This window comes from Lutjanus erythropterus, chromosome 17 (genome assembly GCF_056507025.1).
Source record: "Lutjanus erythropterus isolate fLutEry1 chromosome 17, fLutEry1.hap2, whole genome shotgun sequence".
NCBI lineage: Eukaryota > Metazoa > Chordata > Actinopteri > Lutjaniformes > Lutjanidae > Lutjanus > Lutjanus erythropterus.
This window is the reverse complement of record NC_139333.1, coordinates 24,487,761-24,506,918: the sequence shown is the minus strand read 5'-3', so window position 1 is coordinate 24,506,918 and position 19,158 is coordinate 24,487,761. Positions and strand designations below refer to the sequence as shown.

General features: G+C 41.1%; 1 long non-coding RNA gene across 1 annotated transcript in view; it reads left to right on the top strand.

Moving 5' to 3' along the window:
* Positions 1 to 665: 665 nt before the first annotated feature.
* Positions 666 to 19,158, top strand: part of LOC146312264 (uncharacterized) — a 249,466-nt gene continuing 230,973 nt past the window's right edge. The window contains exon 1 of the long non-coding RNA XR_014772190.1: positions 666 to 4,441. This is a non-coding gene — a long non-coding RNA (uncharacterized LOC146312264). The remainder of the gene's footprint in view (positions 4,442 to 19,158) is intronic.

Below are 19,158 nucleotides of genomic sequence, written 5' to 3'. Positions count from 1 at the left end.
ACCAGACCCTAACCCTAACCTGTTACCCGCAATTAGTCATTAGCCCACCAAGTCAGACCCACCTGCAACTGTTAATATAAGTCCCACGACCTGATCTGCACCTGTACTTAAACAAAGTGACGGGACGGAGCAGCGGTAGCGTTCCTAGCTTGGGGCAATCAAAAGCTAACACTTTCTGGCACTTTTTTTACAAGCAGCAAAACCACCAACAACGTTATTCTCACAGTCTCAGATCACACGTTATACCAACTAATAATGTTTTGTTGAGATCGTTTACTTTCCTTGTTTAGATAAACATGAATCTTTGAGTTTTAGATCCCCCCTTCAAAAAAAATTGCATTTCAAAACCTCAAATAATCAAATTATTCCAAGTAAATTTTCTCAAAGAAAGATTATAGGTCAGCAAAATGTTGTTGAGATTATCAATTAAACCTAAGAATTTCAAATCTAAAAACTCTAATGAAATTGCCTTGAAGTTTTCTCATTGTTTTTTTTTTTTTTTTTTTACAGTGCACCAAATTTCTCCTAATTGTCCGACTTGGCCTTTGACAACATATTATCCACAATTTGGTATTTTCCACTGGTGATTTTTGCCTTAATGCAGTGATGTGCCGTCCCGTTGTTTGGCTGGTGTCGTAGCCTAAACCTATTTTCTTACCCGTTAAATGACTTTTTTGTGGGTTATCCGTCCGACACCCAACCCGATGCAGGACTCCATTCTTCCATAACGTGTTTCATTGCAACACAAACCTTCCAGTTAAGTTTTCTACAATCCAATTTTCCTGCACTGGCATTGGCCAGAGCTGCAGCTCTCATGTCCCTTTCCACTCAATAACAGGTAGATCAATAGGCCTAATTGATCCTCATTGTGTCACTCATGCTTAAAGTATACAGCTGCCCTTTCATTCACAGTGCTCCTGCTGCCTGCTCTAATGAATGGGCCATCCATCAAACATTAAATCCTATATAAGGGCCCATGTTAACATTATGCTAATCGGGTAAAGGTAACGGGCAGATCGATCGAGCCTCCCCATTAGGAGCTGTGTTGGCTGAGAGCCATGCTTTTGCCCTATCCGATCAGTTCAAAGGTCACACAAAGTCTCAATCAAATTTCCTTGAGAGGCTTTTGATTTGTTGGGGAGAGCAGAGCCGGAGCACAGCGGGTCAGGGTGGCGGGGGTGGGGAGGGGTGTGCGTGCGTGTGCCTTGTTTTCACGGTGAGATGGAAAATCTTTGCGTGAGGTAGCAGAGGCATATCTGTCAGAAACGGAGCATAAAGATAGAAAAGATGACAACGAGCAGGTTTCGCCTCAGTGAAAAAAGCGCGTCTTCTTCAAACAGGAGTCCACCAGGCCCCATCTTAGATCCCAGACTAAAGAGATCAAAGGAGCAGGAAAGGTTTTTGTGAAGCACTCTCAGCACAGCAAGAATTGCCTCAGGCGGGGGATCAGCGTCTAACCTCTCTGGTGTCGTCAGAAAACCTCATGTGCCATCGTCCATGGCCTATATACTTTATGCCTTAGTCACTCTCCTCATCCTCACACGTCTCATCTCTCCACACCAGATCTCAACTCTCTACTTGTTGCCAAAAAAAAGAAAAAAAACCTTTGGGTTGATATCGTGTTTCACACAGCTTGAGTCGCTATCTCTGCTTTTCCCCCTGCATCGCTTCTTTGTTTTTGTCTTTCTACTTGAATTCTTGATATGCAAGAGGGAGAGAACGTGTAGTTATCATTCTTGGATGTGCTGCCCCATCTCTTTGCAGCGGGTGGTACGCTACTATAAGGGCACAGGGAGGGAGGCGGCCACGCTATGCTACGTTAATGCTGTGCTACGCTACGCTATGCATGCTCGATGTGGTGGCCATTATGACAAATGCAGGGATAATGGGAAGGGATTATTAGCGTCCAGAGGAGGGCTTCAGGGCCCAGACTGAATGTACACAACCTATCCTCATACAAAAAGTCCCTCAAATCAATTATAAAGGTCGGATTGTCACAAAGTTTGAGTTAAATTTGATTGTCCCTCATTCTTTTTTAAAATGTTGTGCCTCTTTAACTATCCAATCCAACACAGTTAGCCTGCATCTGTCATTAAAGCAGATAATGACCCTAATTTCTCTTATTTTCCAGTTGAAACCAGATGCCTGGTTTAGCCTCATACCAACGGTTGGTAGCAGGGGAGGTGGAGGCTTATTACACTGCATTTTTATAGTGCGTTTCTTTACTTTCTCTCTGCCTGAGCAATGACACTCCCATTGAGAATTGATCCTTCATTAGTCCCGCCCCTTTTAGCTCTATGGTCCAATAACAGTTGAGCACACTTGGTACCTCAATCAACTTTCTCCTTTTCCTGTAAAAGTGACACATCATAAGTTAGCTGTGTGCAAAATGCTAACTTCCTATCTAGCAAAACGCTAGCTATCTAGCTGGCTAATGATTGATGAAGATTAGCTTGTACTTGTCAAACTTGAGACCTCCTCTTTGGTGACTTTTAAAGAATGACAGTGCATGGCATACCTAAATACAGGAAATAGGAAATTAGAAAGTTGACTGACATAGCAAGCTTGCTCAACTGTCATTGGAGCACAGAGCAAAAAAGGCGGGACTTAGGAGGGATCAATTGATGAGGAGAAAGCCTTCATCTCCCCTACTCTTCTTAGTGCAATGTTTGATTATAAAAAAAAGCATTTATGATGACCTCTCATAGCAAGCTGTCACATTCTGGAAGCAAGGTCTGACATTTTCCCTGTAACCGATGGAGTACTGCGTCTGATTTATGTAACTGAGGGAATATCTGAAAAAACAAAAAACAAAAAAACAAACTGGCACTCATGGGTTCACTCCATGTTGCTGCATCGGTTATGGTTGAGTTTTATTCAACCTGTTTTGAGATCTAAAAATGTTAGAAATGTTTGTCTTACCCACATATAATATGTATTTAGACTAGAAAATCTGTATGTACAAAAATGAAAAAGACATGTAAATCAAGTATTTTGTGGTATGTACATCAAAGGAATTAATTTTACACAATGCAAAAGCAAAATGGAACAGATGTTTCTAGATGATTAAATACTGAACATTCATAATATTTCTTTGTATGAAGAAATAAATAAAAAAGTATATATTTTACCAAAACCTCTTGTGTCTGACTTTTATTTCTTTAATTCTTTCCTGGAGTTTTATTTAAGAAAATGGCAAATTGTGCACTCAAATTTAAGCTTCTTTTTTTTTATGAATACTACCATAAAGTTAGATTTCATGACGGAAAAGTCTCATAAAAGAGGTGAGATTAAATGTACTAGCGGAACCAGGCATTAACTGTACTTTTATTAGTTAGGAGGGAAAACTTTGAAGTCACTCAGTTTTGGCACAGTCAGCTGCTCTATGACACATCAAATACATCTGCATCAAATCTGCGGTTAATTGGCGGTTCAGGCTGGTCAGGTCATAAAAATTAGTATTCTGATTAAAAGTGGATGGGTCATGGGTGGTTAAGAAGGTGCGCGTATGCATTTACACACAAGACAGCAGCATAACTTCTTTCATTATTTAATTCAGTGTCCTCTGGAGAGTCTCCTCTGTCCTGTCAAGTTTGCAACTACATCATTTAGTATTGTTGCTTAAATGTCCCACAAAATTTGCAGCAGTGACACTACGTACAGAAACAAAACTGAATGCAGCCACTCCAATCATTAAAGAAAAAACTCAGACAACAAAACAACATATGATAAAGAAATCACCTTGCAAGATGGTGCAGCGTTCATGTTAGATCACTGGGAAATCTATGTATATATATGTCTATGTTTTTAATATGGTAGAGGGTGGAAAAACAGTTAAGCCACATTTATATTCTGATCATTTAGAATAATGGAGACATAATATCTCCTTTGCTGTACATTTTCCTATAAATGTTTTATTTTCTTGCAATGCTGTGAGCACCTCAAACAAAATTCCATCCACCTGTAAGTCGTGGAGGAAGAAACCTCAGATAAACCTGGTTAAATGAAACCAAAACCATAAAAGTAACTATAAAAGAAAATATACTTGTCATTTGGGTGAACTGACCCTTTAATTGCGTGAAATAGCTGCACAAACGCGCACGTGACATGACGTCTCTTGGAGAGGAGTTTATTTAACACAGGTGTTTTTTTTCACCTGTAAAAGCCCCGCCCACTCTGGTTCGACTCTGCATGGCTGCTAGCTGCTAGCTACTGAAGCATTTCATCAGTAAGCTAACCACCTGATTAAATCACTTCAGGAAGATTTTGAGGAGGAAATAATTCTGTTTTTGACACACTGCTGCTGCTGCCTCTTCGTCTGTCATCATTCACGTCAGCTGTGGGGCCACACAGGAGCACTTCAGGCCAGGAGACACTGTTTTTCTTGCACCAGGACACTGAAGAATCCAATGACCTCCTGCTTCACTGCACCATGGTAAACGTAAGTGCTAACTGCTGGTGCTAACATGCATGTTTTGAGTTGGTGTTTTGGCTGTTATTAGCTGGTGTTTGTAAATTAAAAGTATGCTGGCTGATAATTTCTGCTCTTGTGTGTGTGCAGTATTGCATTGGTATGGTGGACAGGCTTATTTTGGTTGCTTATTTGGCTGCTGTTGGCGCATTATGGAACATTCATGCCGAATAATCATGTGACATTCTTCTTTCATGTTGCTGACTGCAGTTTTGGGGTTTTTCCTTCTGGCTCCAGGTTGCTGGTATTGGCTGCATCTTGGCTTTAGGGATTTAAGCATGAGACTGGTGTCTTGCACAAAAGTATTTCCCTGTAATTTAACTTATTTGAAATTCAACTTGCCTTGTCACACACACTAGTATTCACATGTTAACATAACAGAGATGTTTCAGCTCAAATGCAGTGTGCTCATGTGTCAGGTGGCTTTATTATTCTTCATATATCTGAACTGCTGACCTTCTGTTCTCTGCTTTATGCTGCTTCTATTTATAAACCTCTCGCAAACCAGAGAAAAACGAATGATTCTTGTTATTTTAATGTACATAATAACCATCTGCTGCACGGCTAATGTATCTTGCACTGCTGCTGAATGCCAGGTGGATTGCTGGGTTAAGGTTTATGCATTTCAGTGCAGGACACAGTATATTCCCATAGTGTATAATAAAGAAGAAAAAAATATTAATGCCATACAAAACTGCTGTCATCAGTTGCTGTGTTTTCAGATTGTCAGCTCTGTACAGTACATTCTCTGTGGTTGTGTAATGATTCTGATCCATGCAAAATGACTTATTTAACTATACCCATAATCCTCACAATCTGAACGCTGATGTACTTTGAATGATTGGCTGTCTGTGCAGTGAGAAGTGGGATTTCATTTGAAACAACTGTTTGATTAGTATTGATGAGTGTGCATTGTTTTCTTTTGTATGTAGTCTACTTTTGGAGGTACTGCTTCTTTTCTGAGGACAAAAGGAATAAAGTACAGAAAGTTTATATTATACTTTGGGCCTTCAACAGGGGGGTCTGGGAGCCCTAAGGGGTCCTCAGAGTTACTGAAAATTGAAATTGTTGTAATGAAATTACTGTTTGATAATTCTTTGAAAGTTTTTTCTTTTTTCAAAAGTTAAATTTGTCCACCTCTCCATAATGGCAAACTAGTACTAGCTATGTATTACTGAAACATCTTGGCCAGTTAGTTGTATTATTTGAGTAGGGGGTCCCTGCTCCGTCGACTTTATCAGTTTAGAGGGCCATTGCCTGATAAATGTTGAAGACCCCCGTATTATATTATTTATATTATTTATTTGTATCATGCCATTCTGTGGTGTTGTGATTGGTACGACTATTTATCTTTTAAATAAATAAATCAAACACAGAAATGTAAAAAAAAACTATGATACTGTAATGTTAGTAGCCTTTAAAGTAAATGTGATTAATGGTAAATTACTACTGAATGTGTGTGCATGCCCGTATTTCATGCCACTCCTGCATAAGTCAGTGTCTAACTTGGGCCACCCATGTCAAAAATCCCTGAGTACAAACCTCTAAAAATCATAGGTATTTTTTGACGCTCCGTACCAAAACATCAAAGATGATACTTGTGAAGAAATGTAGGTCTACCTTAGTATTCAAGCAAGATTCTGCATACATATTCTGTTTTCTTGTGCATCATCATCCATAATTTAACTTCAGCAGTGTTTTTTGAGTTGTTATACTTTCTTTTAATGTTGGATGTTTTGGAAGGAAGACTTCCTGCAAATGATTTTATCAGACATTTAAACTTAATATTCAGAATTGACCCTCAAACAGTAGTGACACCTGAAACAGAGAGATATGAGTAAACTGACTACTTCAAATAATTGAAGAGGCTCGCCTGTTTCCAGCGTGGCTTCTGTCTGTGTCTTTTTCAGCGTCTTGTGGTTCACACTTACGTGAGAACTGTATGTTTGTGCATCATTTGACAGTGCAATTCCTTATGAAGTGTGCAAAAACTAAAACAAGACTTGTAGCTAACTTCCTGTTCGATGCATGTGGTGTGATTGAAAGAGCAGCGTAGGTGATGTGTAGGGCCGGCTTTCTGTGGTGGAGTGGCTGCAAAAAAAAAAAAAAAAAAAAAGAATGTCCTGGCTAATTTTTAGTTTTTCTGTTTCCTGCTCAGCCTGGCACTGTGGTTATGGAAGTGGGGGGTCTGTGTGGTTTCAGGTGACCCGTAGCTGTGTGGGAGGTTTGGTTGCTGGTAGCGGTGGGTCTGCCTGCTTATCGGAAATGCCCCCTCCTATTACCCACACCCTCGCTCCCTATAAAAGCAGCCAATGTTTCCTTATGGCTCATAATGAGATACACCTCCAGGGCTGTTTGTTTACAAGGCTCTGAAACACCTCTGTGTATTAACAGGGTGCCCATTCACAATATTGAAGGTGATGTATTTATAAACCCGTCCATGGACAGGGATGTTGACATCCGTAGCAAATTACGGATGAAGTTTTCTTGGTCATGGGGTTTTTGGCAGTTCATGTGCTGGTATGTCTCCCAACAGATGAATATGACACGGAGTTACAGATCACAACATTCTGTTTTGTTCTCAGTTAAACCTCAGTTTGTACTTTTGGATGCTTAACCAGCTAAAGTCAAGCTGTATCTTATTTCTCTGCAGTATTGAGAGAAATATAGTCTTTAATTTTTGACCCGTTTGCTGCTGTTGATTTCAAATGTGTTAGCACACAATTTTTCACAAAATTTCTCATTCAGTGGTTAGAATTTGCTCATTATCTCCACCAGCCTGTATGCCCAAGGACCTCCCATGGCTGCAGTGATTCACAATCTTTGAAAAACCTTGAGAAACCTATTTTATTGGCTACTTTGTTTTATATCGACTCCTCACTCACTACCCAATGGCTAGGGGGTGCAAATTATACAAAGTAAGTCAGTTTTTACTTCCCCCCTGTACAGATAGTTCTATTCATTAGCAGTTACCGAAAAACAATGAAGGCCAAAGTTAATGTTCATGTTTCATCTAAGGCTGCAGTGTCTAAAAAATGCCAGAAAATAGTAAAAAATGTCCATCCCGGTTTCTCAGAGTCCAAGCTGATGTCTTTAAATGTCTTGTTTTGTCAGTCCAAACTAAGAAAAGAAGAAAATCGCCACATTTGAGATCTTAAAAATAGAATTTTCTGAAATTTTTGCATGAAAAAATACTTGATTATCAAAATAATTTAGTATTTTTGTCCTTTTTTTTATTAGCCTAAGTTTCTATACTAGTCTAAGTATGGAATTTTACATTTCTCAGGCAGGTACCCTTATAGTTAAGCCTTGTCATCAACAACTGCTAGACTAAAAACGAGGCTGACCTACTAGCCTGTAGCAGGGCACATTTTGGCCTTTGTTGTGGCTCAGAAACATTAAGTTTTTACAGTTAGGTGAACCTAGGATACTCAGTTGCAATACCATTACACTCTCTGAAAGAAAACTGAGACTATAGTACACACAAACTTTGCAAGCATCTATAAAAGAAATTTGCACTATACCATACAATAAACTTTTTTCAAAACTTTGCACAGCTGCATCTGTCAGTTATGGTGGCTTTGCAGTAGGTGCTTCATCTTTGTTACCTGGCAGTAATCTGTAGTCTACCGACTGCACCCTTCTAGTGTTTAATAAAATGTTCTTTAAAACTAGAATCAGTGGGATTCTTCTGAGCTAAGCTGTAAACGCACCTGAAAGATAGTTTATTGTTGCGTCTCATTCCCAGAACATCAAATACTAATGTTTTGTGCAAAATAGTGAGGGAAAAAAAAACGAAATACAGGCAGAGGTCAGGGTCTCTGCAGATACAGCCACCACCGCACACTTCTAGTGGGTCATAAGCTTTTTAGGAAATGTTGCATATTATGGATTTAACCTGGTATTAAACCAGGTTATTAAGTGTTCAGACTAAGGTTTCCTAACAAAATAAGAAAGCCATTTGCAGTGTGGAAATTGAATTAAACAGAGAACATTGTCAATTTTAAGATTTCTGCAAATTTGTGCAGCCGTATTTAAGATATTTTACTGTCTTTTCACTCCACCAAGTTAAGTGTTGGGTACTTGGACTGATCTAGATTTCTAAAGTTAAAATTAGCTCAGAATCATTGTTTTCTCTTTGTGTTCTCAGGGGTATAGATGCTCTATATCTGACTGACACATCCTGCTGGTTGTTTGTGTGGGTCCCTTTTTAGGTTGCATAAACAAAACCAACAAAAGATCCCTGCTGCTATACGCAACTCAAACTGGGGCTTATTCAAATAAGGAAGAGTTAATAAGTTGAAATATTTTTTTTGTAATGGAACCAACATGCAACAGTATACTCTATCTTTAAGTCCAAATTCAATTTAGTCAGGCAGACTTGGATGGAATTAAACATTTTTTTTAAATGCAGTTAAACTTCCCATCCCAATTTGTATTGGCTGAACTCAGCGGATAGTCCTGTTCATGCTTTCCAACCCCCAAGGAAGAGCTGGGCTGTAATGAGTGGAACATAGCAGAAATCCCCACAGTATGCATGCTGTGAACTAAGTAGTGGCAAATAAAAAAGGTGGGTTAAATATTTCCTTCCTGTCAGTCACAGACAGCATCCTAAGGGATTAAAAACATTCATGTACCGTAAAAAATAAAAAACAGGTAGCTGTGGTATTTCCTCACAAGAATTGTTTCAGGGTATTTTTTTTTAAATATATATAATTTGAAGTTTTATTGAGTCTTGCAACAAGAATATTCACAAACAAAACAGAAGCAAAAACAAAAAACAGGCAGGTAACCAATCAGACATTGATAAAGGAAAGGCAGTTACTTGGTTAAAATAATTTAGTGGGCATGAGTACATGACAATGATTATATAATGCTGCGCTAAACCATCAGATTCTTGTCACGGTTAGGTCATTCCCTCCGAATATATATCCACTAAAGCTGTCCCATTGTTCTTTAACAATTTAATTTTTCCAGCTGAGTCTTCCCAACGTCTTGTCTCATGCAACTGTTTCATCATTTGTTCCTTCCACGTTGTCACTGTAGGAGTTTGCGAGTTTGTTTCCAACATCTTAGAATCATCTGAGCGCCAGTTTAGGGTGAATTGAGATTAGTATATAGTGCGTAGTATGCACCCAGTGCTGGAGAAGCTTCTTTCAAAGCATAGCCTTGCAAGCTACCAATTATTTCACACTGGAAGAAGCTGAACCACAGCAAAGCTACCCCAGGGAGAAGTCTTGTTTGATTAACTGAAGCTGCTTAGAAAAAGTAGTTTGAAGTATTTTACAAAATTACAACAATATATGATAAAAAGTGCCCACTTTTTCACAGGTGAATATATATTTATGTGTGTGTTTATACACTGTGTATGCCAACATGCCAACTGTGTTTCCTTGGGGTGAGACGACTCAAGTGTGCCACAAGAGACCGTGTCGGTGTCCAAACAAGGGCACAGATGTGGCTGCCAGTTGGAAATATCAGCTAATACCTCTGTGGGGGAGGTGTACGATAGTGGCACCGCCGCTCCACAGAGCCACTTTACCTCAGTGGAAAATGTATCTTACAAAGCAAACAGCCGTCCATGTGACGGCACAATATGATGCAGTGCAAACAGAGTTATCAGTATCCATCGGAGCAAAGCAGCATGTGGTTTTTCCCAGTCCACATGCAGGTAGTGACTTGCTCCTCATCAGAAATCATCATTGATATTTACAAGTCTGGAGCTGGATAATTGCTCAGCTGGAGCAATGAAAGACACACCAGAGAGGAAGACAAACAGGATGTGGTGTGAAAGACGTGCAAAAAAAAAAAAAAACAGGAGCCCAGCTTGGCAGGTTTGAAGTGGAGCATGTCCTCTTGGCGAGCGCCCAGCTTGTCCCCTGAATCCACGCCACCTGTATTAACTCATGACTAACCTGATTAACCTGTTCACGGATCCGACAGATGCAGATACGGCGGTGATAGATTTCCGGGCTGGCAGCCAAGCGAGCCATCTTGAAGGAAATGGTTTGTGTAATTAACAGAGAAGCTGAGCAGAGTGACAGGGGGTAATTGTAGCGTTTGCAGATGATGTCTTATTGTCATCGAGGGTGCCTCCTGGGCTGTTATGGGTACAGTCGGCTGCTGCTTTGGGCTTTGGGATGGGAACAGACACCTGGCAGCACTAGACACGCGAAGCCCCTATTGACTCGTCCCATTCACCACCCCCTCCCACCCTGACACAACCCCCCCTCCCCGGCCTCCCCTCCCATCCCTCGACACCACCTCCAGAGCAGGTTGCTATGTGGTGTGTTTGATCATATTAGCTTCAAGCTGCTGCAGAGCAATTGCACAATATCCAAACAGGCTTGTCACAATGGCTGGAAACATGGCAGAGGGGCTGCAGGGGGGGCATTAAAAATTTAGCTGTCTACCCCGCTCTCCTCTGAGATCTCAGCGTCGAGTAGCTCTTTAAAGGGGAAGTGGTGGCTCGGCGGATGTCTTCACACGCGATCTTGCACTTTGGCCTTTGCTGTACCCCTTGTTTAGTCTGCACCCTGCATTTAAGGGTTCCCCTAAATTATGAAAAACTCATGAACACAAGACAGTTGGTGTTTTTCTGTGCAGGTTTTAAGATATCTGTCTCTCTTCCATTACCCAAACCAGAACTTCCTGTTGGGCTGGGCAGGGCTCTGTTATCAGACACACCTTACCGGACATGACACTCTCCCCTCATTCTCCTCAGTGACAGACACACAACTTCTACATGATTCTACCTCATCCTTTCCATCCGGTTTTCACAACGAAAGCTGGGATACTATCCACAGTCTCTATTGAACAAAGCCTTTAAAGACTGACTTGTAAGCCTAGTAATCTAATGCTGCTTTTTTTTTTTTTTTTTTTTGGAAGAGTGGAAGGAGACGTTGCATTGGCTGCACCAAAAAAGAGGCAAAAGATTGATTAAGATCGAGAAATGGAGCTTCTCTGTGGTGCTTAATTAGTCTCAAAACCTGTGCACAGAAAATCCAGGTAATCAGTGTCTTCCCCTCATCCATGGATCTCATTAGACTCATAATTACAATAATTAAGTAACTAAAGTATTTAAGCACATAACAGTGAAGCTGTATGAAAACTGTAAACAGGCTGTTTCATGGAATATGCAGTAATAGAAACATGTTGCTGCAGAAATCTCAAAACGATAACGGACTACAATGATTCCCAAAGAACAAACTGAATCATAGTTGTGCAGTAGCTGTTAGATTGGGTCAGGGGCTATCAGCACAAACATAAATGGCATTAAGCAAGAGATAGAAATAGCATATAGTAAATTTAGACTTGCACATATACATGTGTCAGTGGAATTAGGTGAGAAAAGAAGATAAAGAAGAGCCTGAGCACATCTTAAAAGGCAGGGGTGTCTCAGTGGAATTCCCCACCGTCTACAAAACAGAAGAAGAGATCAAAAAGTGACCTATAAGACTGTTTTCAGAGGAATTGTGTAAGAGGAAGTGAGTTTTTTCTTGCGTACTAAACCCAAATTTAGATCTTAAAGATTTTTAATGCTAAATTGAATTAACATTTTCACAAATGAAAGAGTTGTCTGAGGTGGATGTAAAATCCGCTACATGCCAAATATAGCCCCTACATCTGGGGCCTCATCGGATCACACTCCCCTCTGCTCCCCTCGCCCAGTCCCCCGCCTCCCCCCCTGTGCTGTTTCCCCTGTCTGACAGATGTCAGACATGCCACGACAGGCTCAGCCCCAGAGATGTTACAGCGAGAGGAAACACAGGGATCAAGAGGGAGTCTATCTTATCACCGCAGGTATAAAAGGAGATTAGCCGACGCACCTGAGGAGAGGCCCGAGCTGGTTTACACGGGGGTAATGACCGGTTAAACAAAGGTGGTGCTGCAGCAGGGCCCTATACAGCTGCCCTATCAGGTTAGCTTTCCTCACATCAGTCAATTACACCTCACCTCCGTCGCCTTTATCCAAGCTGAGATCAGGTTTTGGCTTGTCTCCTCTAATGCTTTGGCCCTTTCATATAGAAAAACAGTTGAATTTGGATACCTGCTTATAGGAAACTCCAGGATCATGTTATACGTGTATGCTTTTTTTTTTTTATTAAAGGGATAGTTCAGATTATTTGAAGTGGGGTTGCATGAGGTACTTATCCGTAGTCATTGTGTTAGTTACAGTAGGCGGTTGGCATGTCTGCAGAGAGGGGCACCAACACAAGAGCTAAGCAATGAACTGCGATGAACAGGGTCAGCAACAAAACACATTTTAAACAAAGGTCCACCAAACAAAATCAATGTCAGCTCAACAGTACGCTATATTGAGAGTATTTTCAGCACTTTACTTTGCCACCAGACAGCCTTTTTAAGCCAAATATTGCTCTCTGCAAACCAACTAAACTCTATTGGCGAAATCAGTCATTTTACCTTGCAGAATATGGGAGTTGCTGGTTTACCGCTGCCTTGATCTGTGAGTTAGTTTGTGTTATTGTATGTTAGTGTTTGTGAAAGTATAGTTCCGATTCACTAAATTCGCAAAATAAGACATACAAACAAGGCTTTGCTTGACTGGCAACTCCTATATTCTGCAAGGAAAAATTACCAATTTTGCCAGTGGAGTTTGGTTGGTTTAGAGGGAGTGATATTTGACTTATATAATGACAATTTCCTGTCAGAAAGGGATGCCTGGTTGCAAAGTAAAGCAGTGATAATATTCTAAATATTGCTTACATTTAAAGTGAGGTTTTTTATGATCTGATTTATAGAATTGTTTGTATATATGTTGTATTTTCTGTGTATTATGAAAGAAATACAACTCTAATTTTGTTGTACAACCCTGTGTTGTATAATGAAAATAAATTACCTTGAATACTTGACCATGTCCACAGCAGTTCGTTGCTCAGCTTTAATGCTGTTGCTCCTCTCTGTTTATGCTGACTGGCGTCTCTTTTAGATGATGAACTGACAATGGTTAATACAACCCCACATTAACACTATCCCGTTAATTATGTGATTGAAGATTAATAGATTGGCATGTATTTGTGTGTTTAGAAGCCCAGGAGAACAGGCCGACAACCTGTTCGCTGTTACATCAGCACTCGTTTGTTCCCAGTCTGTCATATCCTCTCATTTATGAATGCAGATTCATGTTTGCTTGATGTCTGTGCCGTCTCATGACAGGGTATCTGACAGGAATAGCGTGTGCTGCACAAGTGTAAAAACCCTCCCTTCTGGTCACATGAAGCCCCTGCTGGCTCTGTAGATGAGTCTCTATTACCAGCAGACGCAGGAAGTGGCAAGCTGGCTCGCACACCTGTCTGTCTCACGGTGGCCAAGAGGGGGGGCCGGTCGTTTTAAAATGGGGAAATGTAAAGGTAGAGCATAAGGGCAGGTGGGCCCCGCTGATTAAAGAGAATGAATAAAATAACCGTGTTAGACAGATGTTTGTGACGGGTGTTGATACACCTGCGAGAGCTGCCTCAGTGCAAATGATCAGTGCTGCTGGTGATTTTTATAGTGTCTGGTTTTTCTATTTGCGTTTGAGTGGTTTTACTGTTCCCAGTTTACGTTAAGCTTCAGTGTGCAGCCCATTTCAGCTCCTGCTGCAGAAGAAAGCACTGCTTTTCTGATGTGTGATTTATTTGCCTTTTAAAGTGCTTTTATAGCTGCTCCCTTGTTTGTGTGCTCCCCAAGTCCGTAAGTAATGTTGTTGTACTGTGTAGATTTCTAATATGTTGCACACGTTACATGCCGTCTCCACAGCAGCTCTCTGCATATTCAGTGTGGTCCTACAGTGTGTCTGTAGCACATAGCACACAAATATGCATTTGTTTCTGTGCGTATGTTTCTCATCAATAATTAATTTGGAAATAAGTCACCTAGAATTTTGTTGAATGCAAAATTTATAATAAATTCATGATATATCACTGTAAGCTATAATAAGCTGGCTAGTTATTCATCACATCTCACTTCCCCTATGGGTTATGCAGACAAAGTCTACAGATATTTTGTCAGTTAAATTTCTGTTACCGTCCATGTGGCTGTTTATTGGCTCCTTTTTTTAGTTCAGTGCCACATTTGAATCTCCCAGTCCATAATAAACCTCATATGTTACCTGTGCTCTCAGCAGCCCAGCAGGAGAGCTCTGTGGTGCGCTGCTTTTTCTGTGCAGAAATCTGATGTTTTCACATCAGAGATGGCAAAGAAGGACGTTAATGATGGAGTCAGAGAAAGAGAGAGTAAAGGTGTGCATTGCAGCGCACCGCAGAGCATCTCTACTGCTATCCAGCAACAAAATGTTTTTCTAAGGAAAGAAACAACTGAACGTGTTGCATTTGAAGCTGAATTACAAGAAGGCACGAATGATTAAGAATTTGCTGAGGAGGGTTGTTGTTTTAAACAGGTGGAGGTGGTAGCCATTAACATGCTGCATGCATCTTTTCCACAAAGATGGAAATAACGTGCTGTACATACAACATCTGACAAATTTAGAATTTGTCAGAGACGGCGTCCTCGCTCAGCAACGATCAATTGCATGGTTGTTTTAAAGGATTCTGGGTTTACTAGTGTGTTCAGAAACACCAGTTGCAGGTTAGAGACTCCATACATACTTGCAGTCTAGTGAACCAAATGATGGACTTGCAGGACATCAGTTAAGCATGTGGGTTTTCAGTGTAGCCCTGGACATATTAGTTATGCATGTTTTCAATTGGAGCACTAATAAACTGTATGGAAATCTAATAGAAATCTACTAAAAAAATAAAATATGGGGTGAGCACTTGGCTGAGTGGGTAAAGTTGGCATATTTGGTTAAAGCTGATGGACAGGCTGATTTTCTATTCTTTTTTTTTTTAATAATGGTAGCTGTGTCTGCATCACGTTCATGTCAAACTGTGGATGGATTAATCAGAAAATGACTTGCACATTAATTGTTAATAATCTAATAGCTAAAGATAATCATTAGTTCCAGCCCTACTGTGTTCACACGTATCCAAATGAAACACATCAAGGGGGAAAACACCACAGTCTAAGCGGACTGAAAAGCGCAAGTGTGAAAACACTCTAAGGTGTGAAGCGGTGCGTCAGAGTCCAGTTAATTATGTAATCTTGTCACATCCATCACATTTGAATATTAACATAACTTGACGTAACCTGCGGACAGTCAAAGGAAAAGAAAAATAGCCAAACAGCAAAAAACAAAACGTATCGGTAAACAGGTCTCTGTGTGCAACACGCCCATGTTTCCTTGTGTGTGTTTGTTTGCATGAACACATTACTTGTGAGTGCCAGTTTCAATGTGCCGATGCACGCTTGATGATGGACTGCGTGCAGGGGTGCGAGCGAGCCGGAGACAGTGCTGTGTGTATGTGTATTTTGATTACTGCACCACCCCCCTGCTGAGACACTTAAATGTGGTCAGACACACGCCGACTGATGGCCATCAATAATGCACATGGTGGTAGGATCCGGCAACCCGCGTTATCATCAGGGACAATTGGTCTGTCCCTGCTGGAAGCCCCCATCTCTGCAGACGGATGGCTTCAATTTCCTATCTGATGAGGAGGAAAAGTAGGAAAAAAAAAAACCTCACCCTCCATCGGCCGACTCGCCTGGCCCAAGTCTATGAGTGAGTATCATCGTCCCATCTAATGTGTGATTATTAACATTAGGGCCCTGCATGAGACAGCCTTGGTGTTTGTGCTGGAAAAATGGGTCTTTCTAATGGATAAAGCATTCACTAACAGATGAGGCAATATCTCACAGTGTGTCAGCGGGGGTCCTTACCCAGCTGTTGGCATGATAATGTGTGGGAGAGGAGGATGAAGAGAGTTGGGGAAGTGGGGGTGTCGATTTGTTGGTGATCAGGGCAAAGAAAATGAAAAGATTCTGTATTTCAGCACATCATTTCAGCTTCAGTGGTGTTTATATCTAATACTTATCAGTCTGTCATCAGGAATTATCAGTTTATCTAATATCAAAGACAATGAAAATCATTTGAAGGGAGATTTTTGGAAGTCAGACAGAGGAATGTCTGAGAATCTTTTAAGCTAGACTTGTGTGGCTGATTATTTTTTTTTCTGAAAGACATTTCTCTCCTTTGTCAAAGCCGACTGTGGTTTGCGAGTTGCGTGCGTCTGCATCAAAGAGAGGAGGGAGAAAAAAAAAGAGGAAAATGTGGGCACGTCTACGTGTGTGAGCGTGTACGCGTGGGCACATGTGCATGTGTGCACAGCAGCGTTTCCACATGCGGCCGCGCTGGCATCACCGTAAACCGCTGCCTCTGCCTCAGGGAGAACAGAGCTACATTTCATCTTTGTTTAGGTGATGTCACATTCAGCCTCAACGGTAACGCTTCCAGTGCTGCACACACTCCTCAGTCTGGAAACCATTGCCCTGCCACTTCCTCCTGCTGGTCCATGACCGACGGCCCACTCACAGCCCTAATCAGGCCCTGATGAGAGCGTCCCGGCCTACCGCCCAGCGTTCCTGCATGGCTGAGGGGCTGTTTGAGGTGGTTTGCTGGTGATGGAGGTGGTGGAAACTCCTTTGCCACCATGTCCTTCCCAGTCCTGGCATGGAAACGGGGCCCCATTTGGGGTTTTCCTCTCAAGACGCGTGGACAAAGTAGACATGGTGGCAGTGCGGATACACATGTGGTCAGATGGTCAATGAGAGAAGAATGGAGACATATCACAGGCTGAGCCAGTTTTCCCTGCATATATTTTCCACTCTCCTTAAAGGGGTAGTTCACATTACTTGAAGTGGGGTGATTATCGATAGTCAGTGTATTAGATATAGAGATAGCAGTCGCTACACCCCCAGTCTGGAGAAGCAGTGTGGGGCACCAGCACAGAATCTAAGCAATGAATTATTGTGGACGGATTGGCAACAAAAGGTATTTTTACCACTTAACAGGCTTCAACGTTAATGTGTTTTTGACTTGTTTTTTTTTTCACTTTTGAACTGTCAAATAACAGCAAAGACTAAAGTTAATTATCATGTTTAATCTAGGTCTGCAATATCTATGACATGTCAGAAGACAGGGAAAGTAGAAATAGTTTCTTTCAATGTTTTGTCAGTCTAAAACCCAAATATGTTGTGGAGAAAAGCAGGAAATTTTCATTTTTGAGTAGCTGAAAACAGCAGTTTTCTGCCATTTTGCACAAAAAATTAGTTCTACCATTAATTGATTATTAAAATGGTTTGAATTTAACTTTATTTTATCTTTATCACTTGCGCAGTTGAGCAAGTGAGTTGCTAGATTTACTTGCTCGACATTTTATTTGCCCCGAGCAAGTTTAAGTGTGCACCATATTTAGAATATTTTCAGCATTTTACTTTTTTAACTGATTGAGGTGGTATTGGTTGATATTGGGTTATATAGCAGTGGTTTACCATTAGAAAAGGCTGTCTGATGGTAAAGGAATGGAAATACCTTTTGTTGCCGACCCTGTCAGCGGTTCATTGCTTAGCTTCCGTGCTGGTACTCCTCTATGTTTCTCCGAACTGGTGGCGACTGCCATCTACTGTAGATATAACGCTGACAATCAGTAAGTACCTCATGCAACGCTACATAAAATAATCCGAACTATCCCTTTAATGACCATTACATCAATTGCCTGCATCACTGCGGCGTTTGAACGTCACTTACAGTTTTAAGGGCAGTACATTAGTAAAATAAATTTATTCATAGCCTTCTCCCGGCCCCAGGGGTCGGCGGGCATCTTCTTTAATAGGGCGCTGACATCTGTCTGCCGAGATTGCCCACTGAGCATCATCTCTCACAAATGAGGGCCACAGACCCCGAGTGTGTGTCTGTGTGTGTGTGTGTCATTGTTTCGGCAAACGACGCACACACATAGTCGGGCATGCAGATATTTGGCTGCATGCCATCAACGCACCACGAACACAGGAGTGAAATGAACACATTAGCTCAAGTCATTGAGCAGCCTGCCACCCATACGAGTCATACCTGTATTTAACGTCCTGTCTGCCGTGTGACTGCCGAGTCTACATATGATGTTGAATACTAATGCACATTTTTGCTCCAGCAGACACATATGTAACTTCCCATCAACAAGTCATTTGAAACATGCAATCACTTCATTACATGGTAAATTTTATTTCCTTTTTTTCCCCCATCCTCCGTCTTCCCGCCGCTCCCTCTGCCGTTATAATTGCCTCTACACTGGAGGCAGTGTTTCTGAGCGGGCGCGTGTAAGCCATACGTGAAATGCACAGATAAAAGACCATTCTTCTTTTCTTCTGTATCATTAGTTACCATTCTGATCAAACGACGAGAGTCACGGATAGTTCACCAGACTAAATTTATCCTCTCCAGTTTTGAAGCCTGGTTCAAACGTTCATTTTTTTCTGTCTTCGGGGCAACGGCTTCTTCACACTAGTTCAAAGACAAAAAAAATAAATCAAATGGGGATTATGCATTTGATTATAATGCTTTTGATAGTATCTGCATCACAGAGAATTCAATCATGTCACCGTGTATATGTGAGTGTGACAGATGAGGGTATGAGAAGGGAACAGAACGTGTCAATTGCAGTGTAGCTTCTCAGAGATGCTGTGTTGCATTCAGAAATGTCAGTTATGGAGTTGTATGGAGTTAAGATTAAACTGGAAGGGTTATGATGAAGATTTCATGAGTGTCAGAAAGTTAGCAAACCCTACATTTA